This window comes from Eptatretus burgeri, chromosome 8, assembly GCF_056783735.1.
Source record: "Eptatretus burgeri isolate ZD-2024b chromosome 8, Ebu_testis_v1, whole genome shotgun sequence".
Lineage (NCBI taxonomy): Eukaryota > Metazoa > Chordata > Myxini > Myxiniformes > Myxinidae > Eptatretus > Eptatretus burgeri.
The window spans coordinates 81,074,259-81,089,746 of record NC_140968.1 but is presented as its reverse complement, the minus strand read 5'-3'; the positions used below and the strand labels follow the sequence as shown (position 1 = coordinate 81,089,746).

Here is a 15,488-nt window from a genome sequence, read left to right as displayed (position 1 = left end):
ACTGAAACCATGAACTAGCCACCCTATGTCCATGCTTTCTTGCAAAGTCAAGGAACTTAGTGCTATTCTGGTTCACAGTTCCAGACCAATGGGGACCAACACATGTCTCATAACCATCCCTATCAGTTCCAGTCATTGCATTGAAATCTCCCAAGACTTGAAGAGTATCTTGCCTGGGGCACTGATCAACCACAGAATAGAGCATGGCATAGAATGCGTCCCTCAATGTGAGATCACTCGCCTCAGTCGGAGCATATACAGAGACCAGGGAAATGACACCTAAGGAGTGACAAATCTTGAGTCTCGTAATATGCTCATTCATCGGTGTTACCTCAATTATCATTGGAGTCAGCTTATTGGACACATCTACAGCAACTTCTTGGGCATGGTTACAATCAGAGCGACCAGACCAATAGTAGGTGTAACCACCCACCATGATCTCGCCGCAATCCCATCTCCAAACCTCAGAGAGTGCCGCAATACCGATGTCCAAATGCTTGAGCTCAGATGATGAGAGACAGGTGATCATCCTCTCTTAGGGATAGGACATTCCAGGCACCCACCCGAAGGGACCGCCTCAGGTTAACCCAAGAAGACCACCGTCTGGTGGACAACTCCTCAGCACCAACCTGACACACTCTCTCTCAATCTGACCCGGGAAGGTTACCCCGTGGTTTCCCTCCTATCATCAAAAATTGAGGGTCCCGAAGGCTTTGCCCCAATCCCGTCATTCCGTGTGCTGCCCTGCGAAGGGCAACTGCACAGTCGGTTCTCCCACAGGTTGGGTTTTCAGATTTATTTTTGCTTTTTATATGTTTTGTGGAATTAAGGCTTTTACGGTGGCCGGAGTGCAAATCCTGCCACCATCCTCTGAATAAAAAGTAACCCAAATGCAGGAGGACTTCGGCAGACACAGTTGAGCTCTAGATATGGATGGCCTTTGGCTCACAAGGAGCTCCTCCACCTTTTGACAGGTTTTTTTTCTTCATCCTGCTGGATGTCCATATCATACACCCTCCTCACCAAGAAACTTGGTGGGGAGACGGTTTAGTCACCGACAACCCGACGACATCGTCATAGAGATGATGTGCTTTACCAAAAAGCTTTAATTTGGTCTCACCTGTCCACAGGACATTCTCCCAGAAGGATTTTGGCTTTATTAGTTGTGATTTGGCAAACTCCAGTTGGGCTTTTTATGTCTTTCTCAGCAGTGGAGTCCTCCTGGGTCTCCTACCATAGAACCCCCTTTCATTGAGTTGGTGACGGATGGTGTGAATTGAAGCTGTCATACCTTGTGTCTGAAGATCAGCTTGAATCTTTTTGGCAGTTGATCGAGGTGCTTTTTCCACCATTCGAACAATCCTTCGCTGCAATCTTCGATCAAGTTTTCTCTTGCGGCCATATCCAGGGAGGTTGGCTTTAGTGCCATGGGCCTTAAACTTCCTGATAACATTGCGTACAGTGGACACAGGAAGATCAAGGTCTCTGGAGATGGACTTGTAACCTTGATTGTAGCCTTGAGATTGTCCATGCTTGGCTGCAATCTTGTGTCTGAACACCTCAGACAATTCTCTGGTTTTCTTTCTTTTCTCCATGCTCATTGTAGTACACACAGTGACACAAAACAGCAGAATGACTCCTTTTCTCTATTTGAACTGGTTGAATGAATGATTGATTTTGATATTGCAGGCACCTCCAACTCTCACCACAGGTGAGTTCAATTCCAAAGTAAAGGCGGATCACCTGCTTGAAATCTAATTCTTTCTAACAACTTCTGAAAGGTGCCAAGAGTATTGTGCAGGCCATTTTAGGATTTCTGTGTGGAATAAGCTAAGATTTAGGAATTTATTTCAGCTTTTTTTTTGTTTTGTTCCACTGCAAACCAATGAAATACATTTGTGGATTCCAAAAGATTTTTAAATTTCACCAATTTTCTGGAAGAAATGGTGCATTTCTTGAAAAAGTGCAAGGGTGCCAATATTTTTGGCCACGACTGGACGTACACAGCACACACGGACGTGGTACATAAGGGTAGATTTGTATCTGTACGGACTCGCTGTGGGTGTGTGGACATGCCATGCCTGTTACGAGTGCCATGGTGGCAAAGTTTCATCCCATTGCTTATGGAGGTTCTTTCAGGTTTTCCTTTGTCTTCACACTTGTTTCTTAAGCATTTGGTTAACGAATTTGCTTTACAAAGGTTATATGTTTCTTTTTGTGAGTTTCAAAGCAAAATATATTTGATAACGTCCAATTTCTGAGCCGTTTGCTGTATTAATGTATTTTCTAAATTACCGAGCAAATTTTTTTCCATCTGTCACAAGCTGCTGTTTATAAAGAATAATGTTTGTGATCATCTCCCTGAAATGTCTATATAAATGTGACATCGTTTTTCAGTTAAAGCTACTCAAGGTTTTTGGGTTGTGTGCAGTACGTACTGTAGTCGGTAATCACACTGACTCCAACCTGCCAATTCCCCAAATATTGCCGATATCGGCCGAGTGTGTGTGTGTGTGTGTGTGTGTGTGTGTGTGTGTGTGTGTGTGTGTGTGTGTGTGTGTGTGTGTGTGTGTGTGTGTGTGTGTGTGTGTGTGTGTGTGTTTTGTTCACAAAGCATAACATATTCTGTCTTATAACTCCCCTACCCCTCCCCCCCCCCCCATCAGTTGTTATGTCTGGACCGTGGTTATCTCCATATGTGTCTGAATGGTCGTTATGTCCGGTGGGGGATTTGTCTCCAGACTTGTCCGGTTGGGAGTTTGTATCCGGATGTGTCCGAATGGAGTTTGTCTCCAAACGTGTCCGGGCGGTGGTTGTCTCCACACTTGTCCAGATGGAGTTTTGTCTCTGGACAGTGTTCGATTTTGTCTTTCTTCGTGTCTGTGCTTGTCTCTGGACGTGTCGTTGTTTGTCTCCAGACGTGTCCAGACGGAGTTTGTCTCTGGACAGTGTTTGTTTTTGTCTCCATTCGTGTCTGTGTTTGTCTCCGAACATGTCCAGGTGGTGTTTGTCTCCAAACGTGTCTGGGTGGTGTTTGTGTCCGAACGTGTCCGGGCGGTGTTTGCCTTTGGGCGGTGTTTATAGTATAACCAGTAGAAAAATGATTTATGTTGTTTCCATCTTTACTGTTATTCGATGCAGAAACATTTTTATGAGGCAGTATGAATCGTAATTTATGCTTACCGCACGTCTGCCTTCCCTTCCTCTCACCTCTCGCTGCCTTTCCTTCCCCCATCACTGCTCACTCTCCCTCCCTCCTCGCACCCCTCCTTGCTTTCCTCCCTCCTCTCCATTTCCCCCTCCTTCTCACTCTCCCCCCTCTCTCTTTCCCCCACTTCCTCCTCACTCCCCCCCCCCACCCCTACAGTAGTATTCCCATCAGCGAAGCGACGGGTGGTATTTGCTAGTCATAGAATATTCGTTGTTAAATGTGTTGGGAACATTCAGCATGAACACTGTGTATTCATATTGTTAATTTATTCCAAACTTAATCCTCGAAAGTGCTACATAAATATAACACTTAAAGGGTGTACTTTTATCATTTTACCAAATGTTTCATGATTTCACAGATGGTGAAATGTTTAAGCAATCAAACTATGCATTTTATCCGAGGCTAGGTCAAAGTTAATATGGACTCTATTCTTGAAAATAAGATTGAAGAGGTGAGTTGATGAAACTTCACTTATTTCTTCAGGTATTCCCCTGCTCCAAGTACACGCATGTTCTGTCGATGTGGTAGCCCCTATAGGCTGTCTGCGTATAAATCTTTGGAATGGTTGTGCAGCAATTTCAGGACATGTGTCTTGATGTCATCACCATTCCTAAACTTAATGCCACCCAATCCTAAACTTAATGCCACCCAATTGTTCTTTGAGAATACCAAAGAGATGAAGATCTCACGGTGACACATCTGGACTGAATGGGGGATTATTGAGAACTTCCAAACCCATATTCACTGGAGTACCTGCAGGTCCTTTGAAGTTTTGTCGAGTCGAAGTACTTTGGCTCACACCTTGCACAAACCTTAATGAATTTCCAGTGAGAATGAATGATTGTTTCCACACTTTCAACAATGACATCCAGTTGTACTCCAATTTTCACATATAGTATATGCAGAAATTGTTTAAAATGAGCTACACAACACATTTGATTTTTACTTGAGTGACAGCTGCAGTTGGTTGCATGTGAATATGTTCAAGGTCGTTCAGCAGTTCCCAGCCTTTTAAAAAAAACTCAATATAATTTAAACAGACAACTATGTGAAAGACATGCATCATAAAATTGTCCGGATAGTCTCTTGTGAATGTCAGCTGGTTTGATCTCTTTCTTCACAAGAAACTTCATGACACACCTCCATTACACAGGTGAGATCTTTAACATATGCTAACAACCAGTGCTGACAAACAAAATCCTCCAGCTTCATGTAATTTTGATGGACGCTGCACGTATTAGGCTGATTAACATGACATATTTTGAGCCACTTCGGATCGGGCCGGCAGTGACCGTAAAAGTGACTGTGTGAGTGTGATATTCACCTCATACCCGGGCGCCAAGAAATGATACGTCACGCGTACTTTTTTCGTGTGACATTACACACAACTTAGCTGACACTACAGACTCCATCCATGGCTGAACTAATAGCTGCATTTGAGTGGTTTGCTAGCACTGAGACAAACTCCTTACCTGCACAGACTTGGGAATGTCAGCCATTGTTTTCTCCTTCCTCTCCCAAATCAAGTAGTATGATGATGTCACCATTGATGATGTCGCATGATCGCTTCAATGAAGCCCGAATCAGCATTGGTATTCGAGTAGGTGACTCCGTCACTCAACACCCTTCCTAAAACCAATTGCATTGGTCTTGAACATAATTTGATGCAGCACTGCCCAGTCCCAAGTGGCCTCAAAGATGTGGTGTAAGGTAGCTTATTGATGTCTTTCTCTGCATGCGAAACACAAGGGTAAGAGTTTATATCGCAGTAGATATTCAAACGCAGGCAAGACAGCTCAAAAGCGAGTGCATGTACCTCTAAGCTATCCTGCGAGCCCAAACAGTTCAACAGTGAACCATTACTTTTGCCTTTTATAAGATTAAAAAAGTCCACGACAATCATGAACTACTGACGTGTATAATTTGTGTGCACCGTCCTCGTTGAAATACAAGTCAACACCACCTGAGCAGGACTATGCCCTCATTGTTTCCATTGCTTTCACAGTGGTAGTCAAGGCAGAGTACCAGCTAACACTAGCCTCTGCTTAAAGGCAATCTCCCCAAGATAACTGCTGTTGATCCACCAAATACGCACAGAATGGCTTGAAACCTCAATTATTATGATACTCCATAAATGATCCAGCAATCTTGTGTGAACATTTCCTTTTTATACCTGCAAGAAATTTTGCATTATGCGTTCTCTCGATCATGGAGAAATATTACGAATCTAATATATTAAATATTTGTGAAATGTATTCACTTCTTTTTCATCACTTATCACATCGGAGATGCCTTAGTTTGAATGACAATGTTTTGTTGAGCCTTGACATTATTTCCAGCTGTATGGCTCGGCCATATCTACACAAAATTTTGCATATCTTCTGGGGGCGCACAGGGTCAGGTCATAGGTACAACCCTCCCTCACAAGGCAATTCTCCATACGTTTGTGCATCCACATCAGGAAATCATAGAAAAATTTTTTTTTTAAACGCCAGGCCAATCTCCACTAAATTTTTCATATGTGCTGGGGTTACCCAGGGTCAGGTTCTGGGCATCAACCCCCCACCTGAGAGATAGTGATGATCGTGAAAAAATAGTGATGATAGTGCATCCACATCAGAAAATCATAGAAAATAATTTTTTTAAATGCCAGGCCAATCTCCACTCAATTTTGCATATGTGCTGGGGTTACCCAGGGTCAGGTCCTGGGCATCACCCCCCCCCCACCTGAGAGATAGTGAAAATCTCCCACCTTGGGAGATAGGAGAAGCAGAGCAGGGGTTGAGAAAAGGTAGAGGGACAATGGATGGGATGTTCATGTTGAGGCAGTTGGTGGAGTAGAGGTTGGCAATGCAAGATGAAATGGAATTGGGATTTGTGGATCTTGAGAAGGCCAATGACATTGTCCCGAGAGATGGTGATCACAACACTGAGATGGATGGGAGTGCCCTAGGCAGGCATTAAGTTGGTGGAAGGTATGTATGCATGAGAGAACGAACGGAAGAGTTTTGGTTGGTCCGAAAATGTCTGAGGAGTTCAGCGTGAACATCGGGTTGAGAAATGGAAGCTCTCTCTCAGCCCATTCATGTTTATCATGGTGATGGAGCTGGTTTGCAGAAGGGTAGAAATTAAACGTATTCTGGGGAGGATCTGGCTGTTGTGGCCGAGGGTAAGCGGGAGAAGCAGGAGGTACTGGGGAGGTGGAAGGAAGAAATCTGAACACATTAACTGAAGATGAGTATGGAGAAGACTGAGGTGATGTGGGTCAGGCAGCAGAGAAAATAAATGAATATCAGATATCAGGTGAGAGGGGAAGGAGATCAGGCAGGGAAATAGGTTTGAGTATCTGGAGGGAACAGTGACTGGGGATGAAAGGTCAGAGGCAGAGGTGCAGAAGAGTATGCAGGTAGGTGCAAATGCTGGATTGGAGGGTGGAAGGATTGATGGCAGACAGAAATATCAAGGAAATTGAAAGGGAAAGTTCCAGTGTCTTGTGTAATGCCAGCCCACCTTTACAGTCTGGAGATTACGGCACTGACAGAAACAACAGAGGCTGCAGGTCAGTGAGAACAATTGGGTTAGGAGAGTTGTAGGAGTGAAGATGGTGGATATAATGAGGATGGATGAACTGTTTTATATATATATATATATATATATATATATATATATATATATATATATATATATATATATATATATACATATATATATATATAATTATATATATGTATATATATATATATGTATATATATGTATGTATATATATATATATATATATATATATATATATATATATATAATTATATATATATGTATGTACCTCCAACCACGTGCTTGTCAAAGTAGACTGTGATTAGAGAACCACCTCAGCACTGTCAAGTCTGGTATTTCACTCAGGCTGACTGATAGGGTCTTCAAGCAGCCATCAAACTTCTATACTGGTCTTCCATCTCTACTTCCTCCAACATCAACTTGGCTTGGGAATTCTTTCAACGAAACTTGCTCTCCCTCATGCACAGATTTATCCCCTCTCATCTTCAGTTGTCCTACCCTTCTTCCTGCCCATGGTACACTGAAGCTTGCGGTGAAGCAGTTGTCCTGAAACAACTTGTCTTTGCCTTATAGAAAGCATATCCAACTGATGGTAATCTCATTTCCTTCCATGAAGCTTGGAGCAAGTGTGTGTCCACCCTCAGGAAAGCCAGAAAACCAGAAAACATCTTTCTAATCTTAAGTCTGAACTCTCAAACCTCTCTCCCTCCTCCAAATCCTGGTGGCATCGAGTTAAGTCTGTTTCTGGTGTATGTTCCCTCTCCATCCCTTCCCTTACCTCAAATGGCCGCACAGCTGATACCAGACATGAAAAGACTGAATGCCTAAACTACATGTTTGTATCTTAATCTTGTGTCTAAAACCCATCGCTTTCTGTACCCAACTTACCGAGTCACACACGGCTGTCCCTGGACTCTGTCCTTTTCTTCTGACAAAGTGGAGAGCTTGCTGTCAAACCTTGACTCAGATTCGGCAACCTGTCCAGACGGCATCAGCCCACATGTCCTAAAAACCTGGTGTTCTGCTCTTGCTTACCCGCTCTCTTTTCTGTGTACCCTCTCATTTGCTGAAGGTCATCTGCCATCTGCTTGGATATCAGCAAACATCACTGCCCTGCATAAAAAGGTGCAAAAACAGATCACTGCAACTGCAGACCAATCAGCCTTCTCCCAATCATCAGCAAGGTTATGGAATCAATCATCGCTTTCCACATTAAATCCTTCCTCTTCTCCATTGGCTTGATTTCCAATCATCAATTTTGATCCAGACAAGGTCACTCCACCCTGGGTATGCTGCTTCTACTCTCCCAACAATGGATGTAGGTCCTCAATGCCAGACATGAAAAAAGAGCTATATCCCTAGACATATCGTGTACTTTTGATATGGTCTGGCACCCTGCCCTGCTCACCAAACTCTCTTCCTATGGTATCCAAGGCCATCTCCACTCATGGCTTGCAGACTTCCTCTCCTGTCGCAGCCAACGTGTGGCCCTATATGGAGTTCTCTCATCCCCTCTTCCTGTCCAGGCTGGAGTTCCTCAAAGCAACATTCTGGGCCCTGTTCTTTTTCTGGTTTTCATCAATGATCTCTCCGACTCTCTACAAAATCTTCTTTATCTCTTTGCTGATGACTCCACCCTCTGCCTGCGGTACCATCTGTCATCCCTCAGATCAGCAAGCAGCAGCTTCTTCACTCTCTGAAAATCTGAATAAAATCACAAACTGGTCCAACACATGGAACATGTCTTTCCTTCCTGACAAATCTCACACTCTCACCAAGTCTCTGGAACCCAACCCCCCCCCCCTCCTGCCCCCATCTACTTTGCCAACAATGCTCTGGAAGAGGTCCTTTCATTCAAGCTTCTGGGTCTCACTATCTGCCATGATCTTTCCTGGGAAAGCCACATTTCCAAACTGGCCTCCAAAGGCAGTTGACGACTCCATCGTGCAAAGTCCTTCCTTGGCCCACCTGAGCTCTTGACCACATACAAAGCTTTCATCTGCAGCCTGATAGAGCACTGCTCTTCCCTCAGGGCTGGTGCTCCCATCGCTCACCTTTCTCAACTTCACGCTGTGGAAACCAAGGCATTTAGGATCATTGGTATCTCCCGTGGCGATGAGTCTTTTGGCTTCTCACTCTCTCACTGCAGGCAGGTCGGTGGTCTTTCTATCTTCTGCCGTCTCCTCTCCAGTCTCCCCCCCCATCACTCTGTCTGCAATTTGTACCCCCCATATTCCCACAGGGCGCTCAAGGTCCACCAGCAACCCCCTTCTGGTAAAACTATCAAAATCACGAATCACTGCTCACCTTCACTCTTTCATTCCTCTTTTTTCCCCGCCTTTGGAACAAACTCCCACACTCTCCTCAATCCCACTCTTCCCTCCAGGTCTTCAAAACAGCTGTTCACCACCATCTCTTATCTTCCCCCATCCAAAACCTCAGTCTTTTCTACCCCCATTAATCCACCCCAAACCCACCTCCTTCAAATTCCCTGCTTTCTTTCCTGAAAGTTCCTGTAGTGTCCATCTTGTTTACTCCGTGTACCCCACCCCATCCTTCTCCCTTCCAGAATTCTGCTCATGTCTCTTTTCCACACTGTTTTGTGCTTCCCTCTCCCGTCTCTCTTGTCTCCTGCCCCCCTTGTTGTGCATTCTGTGTGTTAGGTTTCATAAGAGCCTCGTCAATGTATATTAAAAAAAACAAAAACTGAGGGAGGACATTGGTGTGCAGATGAGATTGAAGGGGAGATTGGTAAAAAGCTGGGTGAAGTGGGCTTGGCACTTGTGGATCAAGGAAGAGAGAATGGCAAAGAGGGCAGATAGGTTGAGGAAGCAAGGGAGCAAGAAAAGAGGTAGCTCGTGGTTGAGATGGGAAGATTGTGTGAGGAGGGATATCAGCAAGTTGGGGTTGGTTGGTGAATGGAGAGAGTTGGTTGAGGACAGAGGGAAGTGCAGGAGTGTTGTGTTCAAGACAGAGCAGACGCTTGGTACCTTTTCCTCACTCTTTATTAAGGGAAGAGAGAAGGAAGAAGAAAAATTAATTACAAAGCATTCAAATATGTACATTTTGAAAGGTTTATTTAAATGTTGTTGAGAAATATAAATGTTATATCGATTTCGTGAAAGTTGTTTGCCATGTACATATCTTCTTTATTCCTGTCCAACTCTTCCAGCCTTTCCTCCCTTGTTACCATTCGGCTTTTGCTCCATTTGCCTGTGGATAGGATTTCATGCTGGCTGGCATTCAAACTTATGGCTTTATTACTGCAAGCAAGAATTGGACCGCTGAGCCTCTATCGTTTATACTAATAACACGGTGCTCCCTACCGTTTAAAGACAATGGCACACCATTGGTATATTTTTGGTCTCTGCAGTTGTCCTGCCTTAGCTAATTGCCACTGGTGTTCTATTCGAAACATTGTCATGATGAAGTGCAACTGATTTATTGTGATGAGGCAAAGTTGGAATAATACAAGTCGAGCCACATTTCATACCTGTGCTCAGGTCGTCAGTGAGAACATTTGGTGGAAAAATTGTGTTGCCATTGTTCTCACTAATTGATGGCACTTTTTTTTTTACAAGTGAGATACAAGCAACTTTTTGTTGTATAAATGAGAATAATTGGAGTTATTAACAGTCAAAACGAGCCATTTGCTGTCTCGGTAGATAGCCAATAATAAGTTAGTTGGCAGATTATGCCAATAAGCTTCCGAGGAATTTTACAATCTAGGAAAAAAAAAAATCATTTTACCTCTAAAATGGGCTGGCAGAATGGCCTGGAGGTACGCACACTGCCTCGAAGCTGTTTTTCCTGAGTTTGAATCCCGACCCAGCTATAAACTGTCATCCCGGTGTTTCACATGTAGGGTGATTTATCAATGTCTGTGCCGTACTTTGGATGTGCGTCAAACCGGGCGTCCCATCTGCCGGGATTATTTAGTAGATGTTAAAGACCTCATGGTGTCCTTCGCGAAGCTATCGCTGGCACCCTGAACAAATTACAAATTTCTGTCCTAACTACGACTTGGATGGTAATGGCAAACCACCGCCGTCTAACTAATCTTGCCAAGAATCTGCTTCGGTCACACCACCGATGCTCTGTAACAGAGTATGGTACACGAGACCTCTTAAATGACACGAATAAGTGATAATTGATCTGCATGAAACATTCACATCCTCTTTAGCAGCTGAAAGCAAAATAGAACCTTGTGCTGAAGGCCTGTTATGTTGATGGGAATGTACAGGTGAAATTTGATAGATGTGGACAAACTGATATGCCTGTCTCGGAGGGAATGAACCTTTGTGCATTGTAAAATATTTAAACAAAGTTTGCATCACGGTTGTGGTTACCTGAGTGCAGATGTGTACAGTCTTACCCTTCCGTAACATAAGCTGGATGCACCGAAGCATGTTCTTATGCCTTGGGGCATGCACAGAACATCTCATCTGTGTTATTCCCATCGTGCATTTTCCGAGTGGTTCTGATTCACTTAATCCACTGAACTTATATTTAGAATTGTCACTGCAGCAGGAATTGTGGGTGCTTCGATGCACCAAAAGAAATCCACGTTGAGCGAAAGCGGTCATCATGAGGGCAGTGATGATTAATCCAGCATCGGAATGCTGTGCCTATAGCTGCCACTACATTGCTTTACCAGAGCACCAATGAAGGTGATCATTCAACAACCAAATGACATCTCAGGAAGCTGTCTTTGTGGCCTTTTGATATGAAATATTGGTACAGCTGAATGGCAGTAGTGCAGTTCAAGATTTATCAATTATTGCTTCCTATTATTGCATTCAATTGTCCATGCTATGCAATTGCAGTACTATGTAACCACTACGAGGGTGGTTCAATGTTGCCATGTCCTTTATATTCCTCAAAATCAAAAGGTATACTGGATGAAACTTCATTCACTCAATTTCTAACACTGTATAGCCCTTTTCGTTTGCAAGAAAATATCAACAAAACGAACCATCTGTTGAAATGGGAATGGCCAGACAACTTCTTGAATATAATCATGATACCTCCAGAAAAGAAAACAAATGTGAGCACATTTGATGAGGTCCATACAATCAGTCTGAATCACCACTCCTCAAAGATTATGCTCAGATTACTCACAAGACGGTGGAACAAAAGTGGAACAATATCTTGGCAAAGATCAGTTTGGTGTTTGCAGAGGGTGTGGAACGGGAGTCACAATTGAGGTAATTGGAGTTATCATCAGGTACTCCCCCCTCCTTCCTCCAGGTGGGAGTACCCGTCTCAGCCCACCTTCAGTGGACAATGTGCTGCAGTGCAGTCTTGGAAATGCACTTGATAAATTTTTTCATTTTTGAAAGAAATTTTATTGAACACAACATGTCGTACTCCATATCATAATTTTAAGAAGGTTCTCTAATATTATGAAAAATATATAGGCAAACAATTTGTAATCCTGCCTGCCACCAAAGGTGGCTCGATTTCTCTCTCACACACACACACACACACACACACACACACACACACACACACACACACACACACACACACACACACACACACACACACACACACACACACACACACCTACATGCAGGCACTTCCAGGTATTTACATCATCGATGCGTTCCTGTAAAACATCATTTCAATGGAACTACCACTAAAACTTCTTCTTCTTCTCCTTCTCCTTCTCCTTCTTCTCCTTCTTCTTCTACTTCTCCTTCTTCCCTCTCCTTTTTCTCCTTCTTCTTCTTCTTCTTCTTCTTCTTTTTCTTTTTCTTTTTCTTTTTCTTTTTCTTTTTCTTTTTCTTTTTCTTTTTCTTTTTCTTCTTCTTTTTCTTCTCCTTTTTCTTCTTCTTCCCTGAACACCTTGGATATGGATACTGGAGTCTTACATGGTTAGCCCCATTTCTTTAATTAATTTTAAAACTTCGACAGAATCGAGGGTGCTTCTGACTCAGAAGGCAAAATGCATCTGGCAGGCCTGACCACGTGATCCCCATGACATGGACAGAATGCAGTTGACGTGATCTGGGCTCATCGTACCGAGGGCAGAGAGAAAAAACATGATCCAAATCCTCGGAAACCTTACACCATTCACACAGTCCCGTGGGGTGACACCCTATCTTGTGAAGATAGACGTTTGGAAAACAGTGCCCGAGTTTAAGCCGAGATAAGGTTGGCTGGTCCCTTCACAGGAGCCGTGGAAACGAGCCAGAGGATTCGACCAAAGGGTGCACCTTGTGGCACCACCTCCCCTTGTTGGAGAACTCTCACCAAGATTGCCATACATTGTTGACTTTGTGACTAATTACATCAGAGTTCTACCATTCCCTGGAACTGGGGTTATGAAATCCAACCTTAGAGGGCATTTGGCTGCCTGGTCGCACACTTCATTGCCCCCAATGCCCATGTGGGCAGGAATCCAACACTCGTCGATGACCGTGCCCCTCCAATTAGCCGTGTTAATGAGATAAAACTTGATTTCTCACAGCGAGAAGTCCAGGTTAAGCGGGGAGCAAGCCGGACTAACATCACAGATAATAGCTTTATGCTGGCTGGCAAAATGATGCTTATCTTCGTTGGACTCCAAACCAAATAGCGCATCTCCTGCAAGATTGGAGAAATTGACTTATAAGGTAGCAGCCTTGTCCTGGTTTTAGTAGAGTAACCCATTGTTGCTGGCAAGTAAGGAGATGGATCTCCCTCCATATTTGCTTCCATGCATGCTTTTAGCCCTTCTCCAGACAGAGTGGAGAGAGGCATTTGGATTGATTGATGAGCAAAAGGAGTGCCAATAAACTGTCGAAACACATCGAATTACCCACTGAGCTTGGGCTCTTCTCCTTTTGAACTCAATAGTGTCTTGGGGCAGCAGAGATTTTCTAACTCTTTTAAAGGCAGCCCTCCTGGCCCAGATGGCCAGTTTGCACTCATCATTCCACCAGGGGACTTTAATTTTCTGACCAACCGAAGTTTTACAAATAAGGATAGACTCCTGAGCAATGCGGTATATGGCATTGACAAAGTTACGATTAAAGGTGTAAATATTATTGTGAGCTAGCTCAGGTTTGATGACCTCAGAGCAATGCCCAGAAAATTTTGCTCAGTTGGCCTTGGAAAGATTCCATGAAGGGGGTCTGTCCATATCGCCATTTTCGCTTTCCAATTTGAGTTAGGTGACCACCGGCAGGAGGTTGTTACCCGACCCAAGCTGTCTGGGAGGACCCACCATTCACACCTTCCTACTAGGGAAGCGGAAACAATTGTGAGATGAAGGAGAGATGACTGCCCTGAGGATGGATTAACAGAAGTCCTGCTCCCATCATTTGGAAGTCAAACTCTTCCATCATGTTCTAAATACATGCTCCATTCCTATCCATATGTTTGAAACCCCCAAAGGGTGTTGTGACTGTTAAAATCACCGCACCAGAGGGTTGGCCTGTCACACCTGCTTAAAACCTCCTGCAGAGGATGAACATTCAGTGGATGGCAGGGGTTGTAGAAATTAACCAGAGTGAAGGTCTCCTTCGGGCTGCGAATGTGACTGGATTTTATCAGTTCTGCCTGTAATTAGAGTTGCACAGTCGATACATTCGGAAATAAAAGTGATGAAAGCCGATTTTGATATGTACAAGTTCGTATTGGTTGAGCCTCTTTCTGTCTGGCACTCAACGTCTTTAGTCTCAGTTTGGACTCCCACCGATATGGTAGGAGCTTTAACCAAACCCCTCGGAATGGGTTTGCGAATACCGTCATTTGTTGTTGTTTTGGTCTTGGCAACTTTCAAAACTGCCTCAGCATAGGACAATTGATCTAGGATTTTAATCTGTTGAATTTGGGTGGCTCTTTGATAAGCCAGGCATACCCTGAATGTGCGCTGTGTTGCCCACCGGATTTGCCACAACACGACCATTTTCTGGAGCAAATGCTACATTCATGATCACCATTGCATCTACTATAGAGCCCCAGATCCAGCAAAAGAGCCCCAGATCATCACGCTTCCTCCTCCATGTTTGACAGTTGGTGTCGCACACTGAGGAACCATCCTTTCGCCAACTCGACGGCGTACAAAAACCCTGCATGATGAACTGAAGATTTCAAATTTTGATTCATTGGTCCACAAGACCTTCTTCCAGTTTTCAGGAGTCCACTGGCGGTCCTTCATGGCCCAGGCAAGCCTCTTTTTCTTATTTTGCCATCTTAGCAATGGCTTTCTTATAGCTACTTGACCTGTCAAACCTGCAGCTCGAAGTCTTCTCTTCACAGTTGAAACTGAGACTTCCTTACTTCGACCAGTGTTAAGCTGTTCTTGAAGCTGCTGTCCTGTGAGCCACCTATTACGCAAGCTGTTGACTCTCAGAAACTTGTCTTCTGATTGCGTTGTGGCTTTGGGTCAGCCAGACCTCTTCCTGTTAAAGTTTCCTCCAGTTTCCAAGTGCCTTTTGATGGTGTTGGAAAATGTACTCACTGACACCTTGGCTTCTTTTGCAATTTCTCCAAAGGAAAGACCTACACTTTTAAGGGTTATAATGATCTGTCTTGTCTTCCTTTGTTAATTGTCTTTTTCTCACCATTATGATTGCAATATACTACTTCCTGCAGTGCAATATTGTCCAAATAATGCTTCAGATGGTGTAGCAACACAGTTTGTTCCAACACTGCTTTTATACAGACAGAGGGTGTGTAACTAATCAACGAAAGTTGGGACACCTGTCAGATTTGTTTGCATCAACTTTCAAG

General features: G+C 43.8%; 1 protein-coding gene and 1 long non-coding RNA gene across 7 annotated transcripts in view; one reads left to right on the top strand and one right to left on the bottom strand.

The window, feature by feature from the left end:
* The window catches only part of ADCY1 (adenylate cyclase 1), a 290,414-nt gene that overhangs the window by 55,947 nt on the left and 218,979 nt on the right, over positions 1-15,488 (top strand). The gene's annotated exons all lie outside the window — the stretch shown is intronic.
* LOC147022149 (uncharacterized) overlaps positions 1,882-15,488 on the bottom strand; it is a 62,187-nt gene continuing 48,580 nt past the window's right edge. The window contains exon 3 of the long non-coding RNA XR_015061084.1: positions 1,882-4,942. This is a non-coding gene — a long non-coding RNA (uncharacterized LOC147022149). The remainder of the gene's footprint in view (positions 4,943-15,488) is intronic.